Below are 18,301 nucleotides of genomic sequence, written 5' to 3' on the forward strand. Positions count from 1 at the left end.
AATACTGGAAGATGCCCCTTAAGGGTTAGCAGATCCTGCTCCACATGTGACACTAGTCTTGATGGTCATGTATAATTCAGCTGACAAGTCTCGAGCATTCTAAGTGATGTCATACTTGAGGAAGATTACAGAGAAATGTGGTATCAACACTTGGAAAATATCCGTGTCTCAGATATCCCCTAATGTTCAACCAACTCGTGATGGGTCCGTAAATCAGTCAAGGCAGGACTGCAATTTTATCTGGTCGATACCCTAGGTTTTATGAGCTTCTTTGTAAGCAGCAACCCTCTACCACATAAATCATGTAAACTTCATAACATGAAATCAATTTGGATACTTCCTCCATATAAAGGAACTTCATCCATAGAAAATGTAATGTTCACAATAAGGAAGCTGAGACTATAATTGTGAGTCTACTCACAATAGCATTCCCCAATTCCGCACTACTCTATGCACATCCTCATGTCTTGTACTATAACCGTCCATCCTTCTATACCAATCCATTCGTTACGGAGGAGCTGCGTTTACCAGACTAATTAACAGACATGCAGACCAAATGACAGATGGACGCGGACACACGAATGGATGGACATGGTGATTCGTATATACACCTAAAGCTTTGCTTACAGGAGGTATACTCATGATTCCTTTTGTATTATTCACAGCAGACCATATATAGCTCAAGGTTAGATAAGGTTTGTAAACAATTATATCTGTGTTAACCTTGACGTTAATTTAATGTACGACGAATCCAGAGTCACATATTTGAAATGTTTAAACTTAGATGATTGGCCATGGCCAAATTATTTTTATTTCAAAAGTAGTCAATTATATTTTTAGTTAACGTCGCTCGACTCTGGTAATCTATTAGTAACGTGAATGCTTTGCACGTATACGTATGAAGTACTAGGGTCGTTCTTGGTCGGCTATTGGTATTTGCAACCCGATCCCATGCACGCACTCAGTTGGGTCGACCTGGTAGAAACCTATTTTTCATTCTTCTATACTATCAGATTATTACGTGGCATTTCCCAGATAAATTATGGGATAACCTTTGTACATTCATGGTTTCATGAGAAATAAACTATCTAATAAACTATTTATCAGCAGAGGGATCTGTGTCAGTCCTCGAGTCTTTGCGTCGTGGGCTTACATTGACCGAAGAATTATAATACATCTGTGGCTGTGTCAACGAAACTGTCATATAACTAGGACGTGTCTTAGGATGGTCTCAGAACAATAAATTGTTTACTTAACTATAGAAACCACTAAATAAATAACCAGCAAAGCCCCTGAATGACTGCGGGTACTAGGCAGAATAACCAGTGGCAGATCACGAGGGCCGTAGAGGGTGTACACACCTCTTACTTGCACTTTTCTTTTTATTATGACTATACTATAGTTATCAAAGGTACCAGGATTATAATTTAGTACGCCAGACGCGCGTTTCGTCTACATAAGACTCATCAGTGATGCTCATATCGAAATAGTTCTAAACCAAACAAAAACAAAGTTGAAGAGCATTGATGATCAAAAATTCCAAAAAGTCGTGCCAAATACGGCTAAGGTAATCTATGCCTGGGATAAGAAAATCCTTAGTTTTTCGAAAAATTCAAAGTTTTGTAAACAGGGAATTTATAAAAATTAATCCCACTAGATATCGTTGTTAACCTTGTCATTTCACGTATATCTATTTTTTATGGGACAATTCGTTATATATAAATAATTTGTTTGTTTCTATTTACGTGTAATAAATTATTGATTAATATTTCAACGTAACATGATTTGGCAAATTGCCACCGTGGAGTTGACCAACGTCCCTCGGTCATTATTAAAGTTAATAAACTCATCATAGATACCAGGACTAAATTTTTATATACGCCAGACGCGTGTTTCGTCTACAAAAGACTCACAAGTGACGCTCGAATACTCAGGATTGCTTAGGTTAAAAATGACAGGCATGATGCCTTTAAAGCGACAAAGGATGGAACAAGGACGTATTGACCCCTATTTCACAATTCCACCCAACAGAAGGTAATACTCTATTACAGTCACATGATAACAAAAGGTTCCACAGCTTAAGTATTTACATACAAAACATGTTTAACCCCACACGCCCCAGTCCATTTGTGCCTGATTGATAATAATCCCCAGTCAGTAATTCCTATTTAAATTAAAAGTCAATAGTACGGACCATTTGTTTTTCTCAGAGGGGAAGGAGAGGAAAGGGTAGGGATAATTTTGAACTTGTTTGTTTCTGAAACAACTATGATTGTACCTTGGTTGAAAACAGTAATCTAGTCCACTTGTTTTTCTATAAGACAAAATTAATTTCAAACAAATTCATTATTTGAATTTTTATTTTTACTATTTTTATAAAAGAAGACCAACGTATTTTTTTTTTCGCATGTAAATCCCAGGCAATCCCCCTAAAAATCAAATGGTACGTGCCTTAACTTTTGTTGGTTTTTGAATTACTTTTCTTCTTTTCCTTAATGTTTTTAACAGGATATGACTGTAACCGGAAAATCTGTTTCGCCGAAATGTTATACTGAGTCCTTTTTGCAAGGACCGACTGCAACTTGCCTACTGGGAATCCCCCTTTCTCAACCGTCATTCACAACTTTATTGTCATTTAAGACTCATTCGTATAAAGCCTTTGATTGATATTGAACCACTCATTTCCCTTGTTGGGTGAAACATTTCAACCGTACACTTGAATAAAAAATGCTTGTTTGTCTTTCTTTATTTAAGTCGCGGTCGTATCTTACATTTCATTAAATGACCGTAAATCTTGTTTACAACAAGAAACCTGTGAGGTTATGCTAATTAATCTTACAACAAACGTCAGTCACCGTTGCAATTAGTCATCTCTCCTTCGACTTGACTAGGATAGTGATCCGGTTTTATCCTGCAATATTGTGTCCTACACTGTAAAAACAGTGTTTAGATCCTTAACACTTATCTAAACACTTTTTCTGTGTACGTTTTGAAACGCGTTTAGCATCTAAACATGTTTAGATTTAAACAAGTGTTTATATTTCAACAAGTGTTTATATGTTATATGTTTAGACCTGCCAACGGTTAGCCTACTAGTACTTTGATTTCACAGGAACTACTTGTGCGGTACAGCACTACAGGTTGAATAGTCTGTTTTGTAAAATATACTATGCACGTGTACATTTCTGCTTTCATGTTCTTGCAATGATTTTTACCCTAATAAAATTATTTTACTAAACAGATACAGCCTACAGCCCTACATATATCGCTATCTTGTATCTGTATACTATACAGATATTGCTGTAAAGCTCCGCCCACTGATGGACTGAGTATTGTATGAACCTGCGTGACCTCAGAATGTGTATTGCAGTCGCATTCCAATGACGTATTGTTTGACCTTATGCGAATTAACGATTACTTTTATACGTTGTGTTTGTTTTCAAACATTGCATAAGAGCAATACGAATTACCCCAATTTTGTGATAACATACACACACGAACAGCAGATGACAATTGTCGATTTCAAAACTTGAATGTGTAACAAAATCAACCATGTAAATTTTAGCATGCATGTTTAGTGAATGTCAAGTCTGAAGCGTAAGACAACTCATACACTTCTGTTTCAAATTGGACAATGTTTTGTTATTTGTTTCTACTGTTAAAATAAGTTGTTATGTTAATAGTTATCAAAAGTACCAGGATTATAACTTAGTACCCAGACGCACTTTTCGTCTACATAAGACTCATCAGTGACGCTCAGATAAAAATATTTAAAAAGCCAAACAAGAACAAAAATGTACAAAGTTAAAGAGCATTGAGGATTTAAAATTCCAAAAAAGTCTTGCCAAATACGGCTAAAGTAATCTATGTCTGGGATAGGAAAATCCTTAGTTTTTCGAAATAAATCAAAGTAAAAGAGATAATTATTCACCTTGAGCGATGTATTATTGTTGACCATTCCAGATTCTTTTTTTGATAACCAATCTCCAGCTGAATATGTGATTTAATTTTACTACTCTTGCCTCAGGGGATTTCAAATCGAAAATAAATGCAAAATAAAGTGATTGTTTGTGTCATTCAAAAGACAAACAATAACAGAATTAATTTCAGGATAAAGTCAATAACTGTTCAGTGTCTTAAAATATCAGCGGTATTTGTACTCGGCTATATGTAATAGCCGGCTTATGCTCGCATTACACCTGTTTCTTAGCCTCGTACAAATACAGCTAATATTTAAAGACACTTATATTATATTTATTGTCTATTTAACTTCACTTTTACACTATATGTTCACGTAACAAACCGTCAAATATGTGCTAATTTATGTTTCGGCCAATAAAGGGTTAGTAATGTTTTTGCTTTGCTCCGCTAGCCGAAAGATTCTATTCTACGTCTCCTTTCCAAGTCCTGATTATATCATTTCTTGTATCCGAGAAAATATGATATGTCATAGAATGTATATCAAAGCTGTCCTAAGATACGTAGTCATACCTGTGCATGATGCTCGTATGGCTGTCATGACACATTTCCTTTGGTTTAAATAGACAAAAACAAATAAAAAAATGACCATTTTATCATTATTTACGACTCTGCGTTCATGTTTTTTCGAACCGGAATGGTTATCTGATCTTGAATATATAACGACTCGTACATCGAGTACCTACATTTGTACTTAACGAAATGCCGCGCAAAAAACGTTTATAAAGTACTAAATAAGGAAAGATATAATATGTATAGTTATTATATACAAAATCATGGGTAAGAAAAATAGTCTAAGATTTACGTAGCAGGAAATCCAAATTTTAATTGACGAAGTGGAGAAAAACAAATCTTTACTATTTAGCCGACTGAGCAACACAACTATTATTTCTATCATAATTAACATGAAAATAATCACCGAAAGTAACTTACATTTTAGTTGATAACCATAAGGCCATCACCAGACGGGTCAGTCATATCGGGAAAACTCTTCAATTCTTCAATTCTCAATTTAAGATTTACGAAAAATGTTATGACATATCGTAACTTTGGACAGTTTTGAAAACAAATCTTATGACTATGGCATGTCCTACAACTATCATAAGACATGGCTCAGTCAAAAGATATTTTTGAAAACCAAGCCCTTTGTCAATAAAAATATTAAAAGACCTGATTATCATAAAAGCGAGCACTAAAAAACATAATAAATATATTATTGATTATGGACTTTTTGCACTTGCAAGTATATATAGTCTTACATTTCCAGTGCGAAATAATAATCTAAAAGAGTACAAGATATTATACTTGAAGTAAAGAATGTCAAAAAACATATATGATCGCACATCTAATGACTTATCAAAACCAGCCGGTATTTAGGTTATAGGAAGATGTGGTATGAGTGCCAATAAGACAACACTCCATCCAAATAATAATTTATAAAAGTAAACCATTATAGGTTAATGTACGGCCTTCAACGCGGAGCATTGGCTCTTGTCGAACAACAAGCTATAAAGGGCCCCACAGTTACAAGTGTTAAACCATTCAAACCAGAAAACCAACGGTCTAATCTATATAACAAGAACGAGAAACGAAAAACACGTATATATTACATAAACAAACGACAACTACTGTACATCAGATTCATGACTGAGGACAGGTGCAAACATTTGAAGCGGGATTAAACGGATAAAACCTTCTCCTTATTACTGAGACAATAGTCACAACATAGAAAAACACGCGATAAAATATCAATTGGAAAGCTTGACTCAATCAAAATACGTAAATTAACACACTATGAACGAATAAATTTGAGATGCGATAACTGAACGCATATACATAGTACATTGTATAGATCAGCAACACTGCAATAGACATATCTTGACGAAAATTGCATCTGGTGCAATAAATTTGTATCCATAGTCATAGTACTAGCATTTGTTCATGTTTGGATTTTAATAGCATGCAATCTTTATTGTTTGTGGTTTGTTCTTGGTTGAAGGTCAAATAGTGACAGCCCATTGCTTCTACGGGTGTGTTTAACAACATTGACTACTCATATCACATTTCCTATATCTTTCTATCAGATTTCCTCCATTTTTGTACACAATATTTGACACTGAACGTTAGACGCCCATTTGTCACTGTCAGTACTGTGGTGTCTTTTTCACGTTTTTGCATGCCGTCTAATATATATATATATATATATAATGATGGTGGAACTTTCTAAATCATGATTTTTTTTATGTGTTTTGTATTTCAAAATCAATGAATATATACACATGGAAAAAGTAATGCAACGCCGTATTTTCTTTTTAACCTTAGAGACTAGCCTCCTTTCTTTTGGATAAGATATGATAAATTATTTGTATAATAATAAATAAACATTGTTTTAAGATAACTGGATTCGATTTAATGGTAGATTTTTTTTATCGTTTCTGTTAAATTTATACTAAATTTTTATATAAAAAAGTGACAAAATTGTGTAGAGACCTCTATTGTTGAATACTACTACAGTTTTTATATGTTGCACCCTATATATGTCCTTAACTTGTGTTTGTTGTACGATTGCTGTCCTATTGACGTATAATCTACATCTCCAGACCTACAGTTTTAGTTCGGTTTGGTGTAATTTTTGAATATGTTAGAAAAATCAAAATTGACAGGGTTATTGAGTTAAGATAAGTTGCATTTCATTCGCTAAATAATATGATTAGAGGAAGAGGAAGATGAACCAAGGATAGATGTACATAAATTTATACAGATAAAGTAAACCGAATGAAAAAAATCTTGTTTCAATCTTTAAATTTGTTTCTACTGTATTAATTATTGAAGACATGTCGTATCTTTAAGTCTGGTTGATCTACAGCTTAATACCCTTAAGTATGATCCTCCTTAAATTCGAGCATAAAATAAAAAAATAAAATAATTGAGTATGGAAAACCCGACCAAAGAGCAAAGAACGGCAGGAAGGTTACCAATAAGTGTTAAATGCAGCGAGAAACTCCCGCACCCGGAATCGTGCTTCAGCTTGCCCCTAAGCAAAAAAAAGTATATAAGCTAAATTAGAATACAGATAGATAGATATACATCACAGTTTTGCCAGCCGAGAGATTACCAAAAAAAAATGTGTTTTTATCGGTTGGACTTTTAAACACTGATTTGGATTTACATTGAATACAAAAATAAATCATACATTAAGTTCCCACCTATTGAATGGAAAACAAATACAATGTTTAATCGTAAAATTGTCAAAAATTTTGCTAGTCTCGCTACACACGATGATGTTGGTTTTTTTTTGTTTTTTTTAAATCAAATGGAATTACACACCTTTCAAAATCCAGGGTCTGCTCCTACAGGTCAGAATATTTTACACTGTGCAAAATATCTGATGTAGTTTATGCACACTTTTACTGTGCATTATCCATATTATAGCACAGTAATAAAAAAGAGACTTTACCCAGGTTATGTGTTGAAAACAATGAGGATAAACGCAGTTGTTATGCTGTTTACGGGAACAGTAAATAGAACTTATCGAGTCGACATTTATTTCGATTAAACTCAAGCGATGTTTAAATAATGTTTAAATAGTCCTATTTCAATAACTTATATCACAAAACAATATAGAGCGTTTTTTATTTTCAATTTCAAAATACCTTTTTCCATGTGTATTTATAGACTGTTCAAGAATCTTAATGATGAAACTTATTTTACGGCAGTTTGTAGGATGTTAGACTAGAAGTAAAAGTCGAAGCCTTTTGGGCTACAGGTATATAGCTAGCTAGGACACACAAGATGTTGTTTTAAGGTTATTAATATAGTTAAACCGATTTAAATAGCAATTACAGTCAATCTTATGAAAAGACAGAGTCACTGCGGATTATTAGAGAAACTATGATGAGCTGCGTTTTCATAGTACAAATGTATAACATAGTCATGTTGTAACATTCAAATAACATCGACCTAATAAACATTTTCGTAAATTCCATATTCTACAAGCCGTGCACTTGCCTGTCTAAACTGATTAGTGTATTAATATGCAATGTAGGCATTTTAATTACATCATTTTGAAATTGGCGTACCACACGGCCGTTTCTTCATTGAAAATGACACATTGTATTATCATAACAAATATTAGGTGAACACAAATTTAAAATAAACTGAAAATAGGTGCATATCCCTTGTTGATGTGTGCAAATGTTAAATACTTATTCAGCAAAGTGAAATTGCCTTTTAAATTTGTTACACACTATATTTTCTAAATAAAACGTATAGTTGTCACACATTATTTTGGTACTAAATTTTATATTTCAAACTGTCTAATTATATTGATTTCTATTATGTACATTTCGTATACTGCATGCGTATTTAATTTATTCAATAATAAGAATGATCTCGAAAGTCGCTATGAATTTACATGTCCGAAATATTTGTTTACATCTGAAACATGTAAGATCATAAATTTCTGTTTGTCAATAACCTTTTAAACTTTAAGCTAATGCAAACATGTTACAAGTTCGTTATGCAACTTTTATACGGTCATATCAAATACATGTATACACATAATTTAATTCACCGATAGATTGATCACCTATCGTAATTCTCTTTGATAAACGTATTCAATTTGTTATCTAATTTCTGTTGACGAAATGACCATTACAAACTTTGTTGTAAGCAACGCTTTTTGGTATTTAAAGAAAGATACATTTATATTCAGGGACTCCGTTTGGATATGCCAACAAGAGCACATGAACTGCGTTCGGATTTTCCATCGCATTCATATACATTGTTTTTGATTTAAAATAACAAAGTTGTAATACTGATACTTTATATTTGGACTTAATAAAATGAATTTGGACTTTACCAATTTGTTTATGTTTACTGTATTGAACTGCCGACTTGTGTATGAATAAAGAGCTAGTACCCCGCATTGTGGATCGTTCCCAAAGACGGAATCCCACCCAAAGCCGTTCTGGCAATAGTTATTTAGAAAGTATCACAATCTTTCTTCATAATTTGGTGAACTTTCTTAAACCTATACGATTGCCTTTTCTATGAAAAAGAAGCTTATTGTGCACGCCGCTTGATATGCATGACACAATTATGTAAGTATTGAATAAAGATGTAAAATATTTATCACTGAGACAGCAAACTAACAGACAAAATAAAAACAAAACACATGCGTTTGGTACCCATCTTCTGATTTTCTTTGTTGGAATCAATATAGTTCAGCTCTAAATCGATTAGGGTGTAAAAAGGGAGTCGTTACATCTAAAGGAGCGATATTCCATTTCATAAAGAACAAAAACCTTAAGTTGATATGACGACTTTTATTGACCACGGTTTTTGAGATTTTTTTCGAGGTTTATAAATTTTGATGATTGATAAACTATAACAAGGTTAATGAGAGAACATTCATAGAATGCAGGTGCAATATTTACCGCGCTGAAGTATGTTCATTATTCATTTTTCCTTATTCAAAATTCAATAATGAATAATGAAATAGTTCATTATTCACTATTCTATGTTAAATCATGAATAATAAATAAGGATATAGTTTATATTTAATTATTCAAATTGAAAAATGCCTAATGAAATAAAATAAAAAATGACTGTAACACTAGTACTTAGTCTATATGCCGTATTTTGGAACTCGTCGATTTGGTGCTATCCAACAAATATTCAAACTAATATACTAGAAAAAAGTCACTCTTTGAAATTTTCCTCTTTATCTATTTTTTTTTACTTTCGGAGCTTAAACGAGGTGATTTCCCTATCTATTTTAACAGAATTTTCTTTGTAAATGATAATAAACGATATAAACGACCTACATATATACCAAAACATTGATAAAAAAATATCATACATTGTCTTTTTTTTAGTTTACAGATATATCTTATATCACATTCGAAGCTCACCAAAAGAGTAATAAAAGGTATATAATAAATATGCTCCACGACGCCTATTAGAGGAGTTACGGAAAACCTAAATGTCGAAATACGCGTGAACATTAAAAAATAGCTTATTTTGAATAATGGACTGCTGCGACCCGCCATTCCTTACGGACAGAACACTTTATACACCTTCTGAAAACTTGTTGATAGAAGAACAAAATAGATATAAAACAATATGTGCCACAATGACGTAAGATAGGTTATGGAGGACATAAATACTAAAATTCGATTGAAAATTCAGAAATAGCCAATTTTTAATAATGGAATGGACATTTTAAATAAAGGAACGGATTGCTGTGACGCTTTAAAATTACATATATGTCTTATACCTTATTCGCAAGCTTATCAATAGAGGAACATAAGGTACATAGTAAATATGTTCCGCAACGCATATTAGAGGAGTCACGGAGAACATAAATGTCAAAACACGCGTGCATTTAAAAAAAACAAAAACTATTTTAAAGAATGGAATGGATTGCTGCGACCAGTTAGCCTGTATTTTCATACATATATTATATAAAAAAGAAGATGTGGTATGACTGCAAATGAGACAACTACCCACAAACAGACCAAAATGAAACAAACATTAACAACTATAGGTCACCGTACGGCCTTCAACAATGAGCAAAGCCCATACCGCATAGTCAGCTATAAAGGGCCCCGATAAGACAATGTAAAACAATTCAAACGAGGAAACTAACGGCCTTATTTATGTAAATATATGAACGGGAAACAAATATGTAACACATAAACAAACGAAAACCATCGAGTTACAGGCTCCAGACTTGGGACAGGCATATACTTAAATAATGTGACGGGGTAAAACATGTTAGCGGGATCCCAAACCTCCCTCTGACCTGGGACAGTGGTATAACAGTACAACATAAGAACGAACTATTAAAAATCAGTTGAAAAAGGCTTAACTCATCAGATAGACAAAAGTACCAGGATTATAGTTTTATACGCCAGACGCGCGTTTCGTCTACATAAGACTCATCAGTGACGCTCAGATCAAAATAGTTAAAAAGCCAAATAAATACAAAGTTGAAGAGCATTGAGGATCCAAAATTCCAAAAAAGTTGTTCCAAATATGGCTACGGTAATCTACTCCTGGGGTAAGAAAATCCTTAGTTTTTTCGAAAAATTCAAAGTTTTGAAAACAGAAAATTTATAAAAATGACCATATAATTGATATTCATGTCAACACCGAAGTGCTGACTACTGGGCTGGTGATACCCTCGGGGACGAAACGTCCACCAGCAGTGGCATCGACCAAAACATACAAAACATACAAGTGGACGTGGCCGGGTACTTATACATCCCGACACAAAAAGACACAATGAACAGATCTGAGAGCACTCGCAGTTTTCTGACAGCTAGTTCAAAGCCACTTACAACTAATAAAAAAATCATGCCTCTAAGACTAAACAATCAATCCGTACACATCCAACATACAATGGATTTAGGGGAAAGACGTCACAAACAAACAGAGAAAAACATTATACCCACTACGAAAACTCATCAATAGAGATACAATAGGTGAATTGTAAATATGTTCTGCAACGCCTATTAGAGGAGTAACGGAGAACCTAAATGTCGAAATACGCGTGAACATTAAGAAATAACTTATTCTAATAATATAACAGACCCATCAGCCCCTAGATACAGAAAATGTCGTACACCTTTTGAATGGTTGTTGATAGAGGAACAAAATGGGTATAAACAATATGTGACGCAACGACAATAAGGGGTTACGGAGGACCTATATGCCAAAAATTACGCATGAAAATTCAAAAATATCCAATTTTGGATGATGGAATGGATATATTAAATAATAGAATGCATGGACTGCTGCGACTCTTCATCCCATAATTAAAAAAATAGTGTTTACACCTCATTCGAAAGCTAAATAATAGAGGAGCAAAATATATATACATTTAGGTGTATAGTAAATATGTTCCACAATTAGAGGAATCACGGAAAACCTAAATGTCGAAATACGCGTGAACATTAACAGAAATAACTTCTTTTAAATAATGAAATGGACTGATGCGACCCACTAGTCCCTTTGTTAGAAAAGTTTATACACCCTTAGAAAACGTGTTGATAGAAGAACAACATACATGGATATGATAAATATGTGCCGCAATGACTATTAGAGAGGTTACAGAGGTCATGAATACCAAAATACACATGAAAATTTAGAATTAGCCAACTTTGAATAACAAAAAGGACTGCTGCGTCACTTCGGGCCATAATTACAGATGTATTTTATACCTCATTCGAAAGCTTACCAATAGAGGTACACAAGGTGTAAAGGTATATAGTAAATTTGTTCCGCAACGCATTTTAGAGGAGTAACGGAGAACCTAAATGTCGAAATACGCGTAAACATTAAGAAATTGCTTATTTTGAGTAATGGCATTGACTGGTGCGAGCCTCTAGCGCCTATATACAGAACAGTAAATAAACTGTTTAAAAGCTTGTTGATAATGGAACAAAATGGGTATACATAGTAAGTGACTTAATAACAATATTAGGGGTTATGGAGAGCATGAATGCCAAAATAAAAATAAGAAAGAGCCATTTTTGATTAATGGAATGGACTGCTGCGACTCTTCAGCCCCTTATTACTTATATGTCTTAGACCTCATTCGAAAGCCAATCAAAAGAGGAACCAAAGGCATAAAATTAATATGCCCCGCAACGCCTATAAGGAGAGTCACGGAGAACCTAAATGTCGAAATACGCGTGAGCATTAAGAAATAGCTTATTTTGAAACAATATGTGACGCAACGACAATAAGGGGTTACGGAGGACCTATATGCCAAAAATTACGCATGAAAATTCAAAAATATCCAATTTTGGATGATGGAATGGATATATTAAATAATAGAATGCATGGACTGCTGCGACTCTTCGTCCCATAATTAAAAAAATAGTGTTTACACCTCATTCGAAAGCTAAATAATAGAGGAGCAAAATATATATACATTTAGGTGTATAGTAAATATGTTCCACAATTAGAGGAGTCACGGAAAACCTAAATGTCGAAATACGCGTGAACATTAACAGAAATAACTTCTTTTAAATAATGAAATGGACTGATGCGACCCACTAGTCCCTTTTTTAGAAAAGTTTATACACCCTTATAAAGCGTGTTGATAGAAGAACAACATGCATGGATATGATAAATATGTGCCGCAATGACTATTAGAGAGGTTACAGAGGTCATGAATACCAAAATACACATGAAAATTTAGAATTAGCCAACTTTGAATAACAAAAAAGACTGCTGCGGCACTTCGGGCCATAATTACAGATGTATTTTATACCTCATTCGAAAGCTTACCAATAGAGGTACACAAGGTGTAAATGTATATAGTAAATTTGTTCCGCAACGCATATTAGAGGAGTAACGGAGAACCTAAATGTCGAAATACGCGTAAACATTAAGAAATTGCTTATTTTGACTAATGGCATTGACTGGTGCGAGCCTCTAGCGCCTATATACAGAACAGTAAATACACTTTTTAAAAGCTTGTTGATAATGGAACAAAATGGGTATACACAGTAAGTGACTTAATAACAATATTAGGGGTTATGGAGAGCATGAATGCCAAATTAGAATAAGAAAGAGCCATTTTTGATTAATGAAATGGACTGCTGCGACTCTTCAGCCCCTTATTACTTATATGTCTTAGACCTCATTCGAAAGCCAATCAAAAGAGGAACCAAAGGCATAAAATTAATATGCCCCGCAACGCCTATAAGGAGAGTCACGGAGAACCTAAATGTCGAAATAAGCGTGAGCATTAAGAAACAGCTTATTTTGAATAATCCAATGGACTGCTGCCCCTAATTACTAAAATATTATATGCCTCATTTCAAAGCTTACCAATAGAGTATCTAGGGGCATGCTCATGCGGATTTGAACATATAGCTTCAAATCTGTTTTGTTAATTCCTCTTTCAACAATCTGAAAAGGGTGAATAAACTTTCTGTAGAAAGGGTTTGCGGGTCCCAGCAGGCCATTTCATTATATAAAATAAGTTATTTCTTAATGTTCATGCGTATTTCGACATTTAGGTTCTTCCTTTCTCCTCTAATAGCCGTTGCGGAACATATTGAATCTATACTTTTTGTTGCTCTGTTGATTAGCTTTTGAATATTTCAAGTAAACAGAATCGCTGTGCATCATGTCACTTTAAGCCTTTTTCTTGAAGCACATGGGGGTATCTGGTTAAGTAGCTTATTCTTAAATGACTTGGTTAGTATCTTAAATATATAATATAATCGCAATTTTACATTAGACGTTTTACTAAAACACTTAGTAAATTAAAATAGGGAAGTAAAAAGATGCAGAGAGAGCAGAACAGCTCTTCTTATTCCACTGATTGAAAAGTTCTAACCGACTTTTTTAAACTGCTTCTGCCACTAAAATTCAGTGCAAAAAATGATGCTGCAATTCATCCACTTTATATCAAACCAATGTATCGTTCTGTCATTAATGAGTTTTATTTACTTAATTCAAATGGACTTAATTCACGGGGACATATAGGTGTAGAAGATTTTATGAGGTTATTGCATGAACTTAAAACCTATCATGCTCATCATTTAGTGCACATTTTACCAGTTTGTTTGAGATGCACTGGATATAGACATGAAGGACTAAATCAGCGTTCAGAATGTACTTATGCGACACCTTACCATATTCCTATTATAGTCCTGTCTGTCCGATTTACTAGTAGAACTACAACAGGTCATGATACATAATTAGTACACAATTGATTACCATTTGTCTTTATTTTAATCATATATAAGTTACTAGTAGTTATTGATTTGTTGACAGAAAAAAAACACACTGAAAAACAATAAACAGAAAAAAAGATTTGAAAAGGCCATATTTTGAATGAACATTCATTTTTTGTAGCATTTTCAAAGGTCTCAAGGTCTATTGATTCACGGAAATGTGTTTTTTTATGTATTAATGAAACAATTTCTCATTAAATTTCCTAATATAGGCAACCAATGTTCAATATTCATAATTCGATAAAAAGGAAACAAATCTAGGCTGCAAACAAAAACTAAGGGAAACGCATCAGTCGCTAAAAGAAAATAAAGGAACAACCGAAATACTAAACTTCAAACAAAATATCTATGTAAAACAATCCCTTATAGCCTGGCCAAAAGAAACGCTCGAAAGCTTATAGATACGGACCAACTAATAAACAACTGTCACATTATTGACTTGGTACAGGCCATTATTTAAAAACAAATAGAAAAATGTTTTAGTTCAACCAGGTTTATGTGTTTTTATTGTTTGTTCTTGTTTTAATGTATTATTGTGTATCATTCAGCTTGTTGATTTTTTGGCTTTGTTACTTTGTTACTTGTGTAGCTCATTTGACAAAATAATGTCCTTTTTCAATTACTTTTGTACAGGGAACTTAGACTCTCTTGATTGGGTATTTTAAAGTTTCTCAACGTGACAGTTTTATTTCTTATTTTCCTCCTTCAAAGTCATTAATCCTACATGCATACCTGGAATAACTTTTTTAGTTAGGTAATTAGGTTTCATGATTGCTTATGGTCTACTCACCAACCAAAGACACAAGGATATGAATATTACAGTATAGCCTTCATCATGAAAAAACTCTTTGAATGTCTTTAAAGCAACAGAAGTATACCGCTGTTCAATAGTCATAAATTTAAATCTAATCAAACAATAAAACAAATTCGAATTACAAATCAAAACCAAACAATCAATTAATAAGAGGAAAACAGAACATCAAAAGCACTGAACTACAACGAAAACAAACGGCAAGTTGAACATACATAGAAACTGTATTGTCAGGAATAACATCTAGAGAAACAGTTCAAAGAGATTATTCAAAAGCAGAGACCAAGTTTAGGGTAAATGTTGATTGAGCTTCTAGCATATTAAAGCATATAAAATATCAGGACCCTATCATTTCTGTCATCAATACAAGTGTTATCTACAGATAAAAGATCAATTTCAACCAGTAAATAAGCCATATGGTACTAGAATCATATTCAAAACAGTGTGGTCCTGGCCATTGATTGACGACCTAAATTATCCCATTGACTGGGACAGATTAGGTGAACGTTTGTCTGTAACGACCATTGCTTACTTCTTACTTCTTACATAATTTAAACTTTGGGGTCACCAAAGGTTCTTAACACCTTTAATAATAAAATAATTCAAAAAAATATTCAGGAATAACCTTTATGTTTTGATTTATATTATTGATATAAATCAACACATCGTATTAATCCGGATTCGTTTTTCGAATTGCTTTATTTAGGTGTTGAGAACCTTTGGTGACCCCACAGATTCAGTGTCTTTAACAAGTACATAGTGAGCAGTGATTGTTACCGACTTCCTAATCTGTCCCAGTCAATGGGATAGTTTAGGTCGTCAATCAATGGCCAGGACCACACTGTTTTATGATTCTAGTATGAATCATCAGCTCACTTAACAGACCTAAACAAAAATTATATGCTTTCTCCGAAAATTGAAGTTTTTTTTTAGCATTGATAGCATAAAGAACTCGCATTACATTTCATAAACAATGCGCCTCCAGAGTACTTTTATGAATGTTTCTTCAGCAGGAGAGCTTAAATGAGTTAACAAATGTCTATGCAAAGATTTTGAAATGTCGACTACTTTTTTTTTGACACTTATCTCTAAAGTTTGATTCCTCCCACACCAATGAATGAGAAAGTGAGTTTAACATGCTTAAGTGGAAGAATCGGAGTTACAAATAAATAATCATGCATATTATCAGACACTCAAATCAATCCATGTGTTCGTAGATAGTAGATGTTGTTGTGTCCTGTTAAATTGTTATACGATGATGACTGATGTTCCCATATTTTGACTATTTTATTGATTGTGACTGTTTATTTAACGCATCATGTAAATGTAACGGAATTTGATGAGACTGTTATTAAAGTGAGAGGGTTAGCGCTATAGAACCAGGTTTAATCCACCATTTTCTACATTTGAAAATGCCTGTACCAAGTCAGGAATATGACAGTTCTTGTCCATTCGTTTTTGATGCGTTTTGTTTTTTGATTTTGCCATGTGATTATGGACTTTCCAAATTGATTTTCCTCTGAGTTCAGTATTTTTGTGATTTTACTTTATATATACATTCGGAAGCATAGGTATTTCCTTCCAAAAATCCTAACTTTGCACGAGTTAACAAATACTACTGTATCATTTTGTCCATTATCGCAATTGCTATTGTGACTATATTGAACGCATCTATCCCATCGAGCATGAGATAACGGATAAAACAGATACAGTTAAGTCGGCCTTTATCTTGACTTACATCTAAACATTGACAATGAGGGTCTTAGTAGTGCACATTCTAGCAGCCAGCGCCTGCATACTGAGTATATATCTCTAAATTGATACGGTTTTCCCGATCTTGTATTTCCTATCAATACAGGATTTTCTTGGTAGAGGATTGCTGCTCACAAGGAAGTTATTAAACCAAGAGTTCCAAATGGTGAAGTTAAAATCATCCCTTCGTTAATGTAACAGACGCCATCACGAGACGGGTGGCCGTTATGGAATAACAGTTTCACAGATGATATTGTATATGTTCCTTAAGTGGTAACATTAATCCCCTTTCATTTGTGCATGAATATGACCTACCGAAGTAGACTATATACCGGATGTGTAATAACATAAACAACACGACGAGTGCCACATATGGAGCAGGATCTGCTTACCCTTCCGGAGCACATGAGATCACCTCCAGTTTTTGGTGGGGTTGTGTTGCTTAGTCTTTAGTTATCTATGTTGTTTCATGAGTACTATCATTTGTCTGTTTGTCTTTTTTTTCTTTTTTAGCCATGGCGTTGTCAGTTTATTTTCGATCTACATGTATGAGTTTGAATGACCCTCTGGTATCTTTCGCCCCTCTTTTGCAAACAAAGTTTACCTTATATCCTCCTCCTTACGTTGTGTCATACATTTCATATTACAGCACTTATGAAAACAGTTTGTTACTGAGGTCAGACTAAGATAACTGTTGACAACAAAAAAATGAAAAAAAGGTATATGTATTGCATGCGTCCAAAGCGCTTTTCCGGGTTGATCTTAATCATTTACGCTCAGAGCCTGATATTTGAAAGACGAGAATGTAAGAAAAACAACAGAAACAGTTGAAGAGCTATTCGACCAAAAGAGCAAAAAGATAAGACAACAAAGTTGACTGTCAGCTGCACTTGGTGGACTGAAATATTAGGTTTTTTTTTTTATTTAAATATTTATTATTGGACAATTCTAGGGAATCAAAGGAATTGCAGAATAAAAACTCCTTTTTTTGCTGGCA

This window comes from Mytilus trossulus, chromosome 13, assembly GCF_036588685.1.
Source record: "Mytilus trossulus isolate FHL-02 chromosome 13, PNRI_Mtr1.1.1.hap1, whole genome shotgun sequence".
Lineage (NCBI taxonomy): Eukaryota > Metazoa > Mollusca > Bivalvia > Mytilida > Mytilidae > Mytilus > Mytilus trossulus.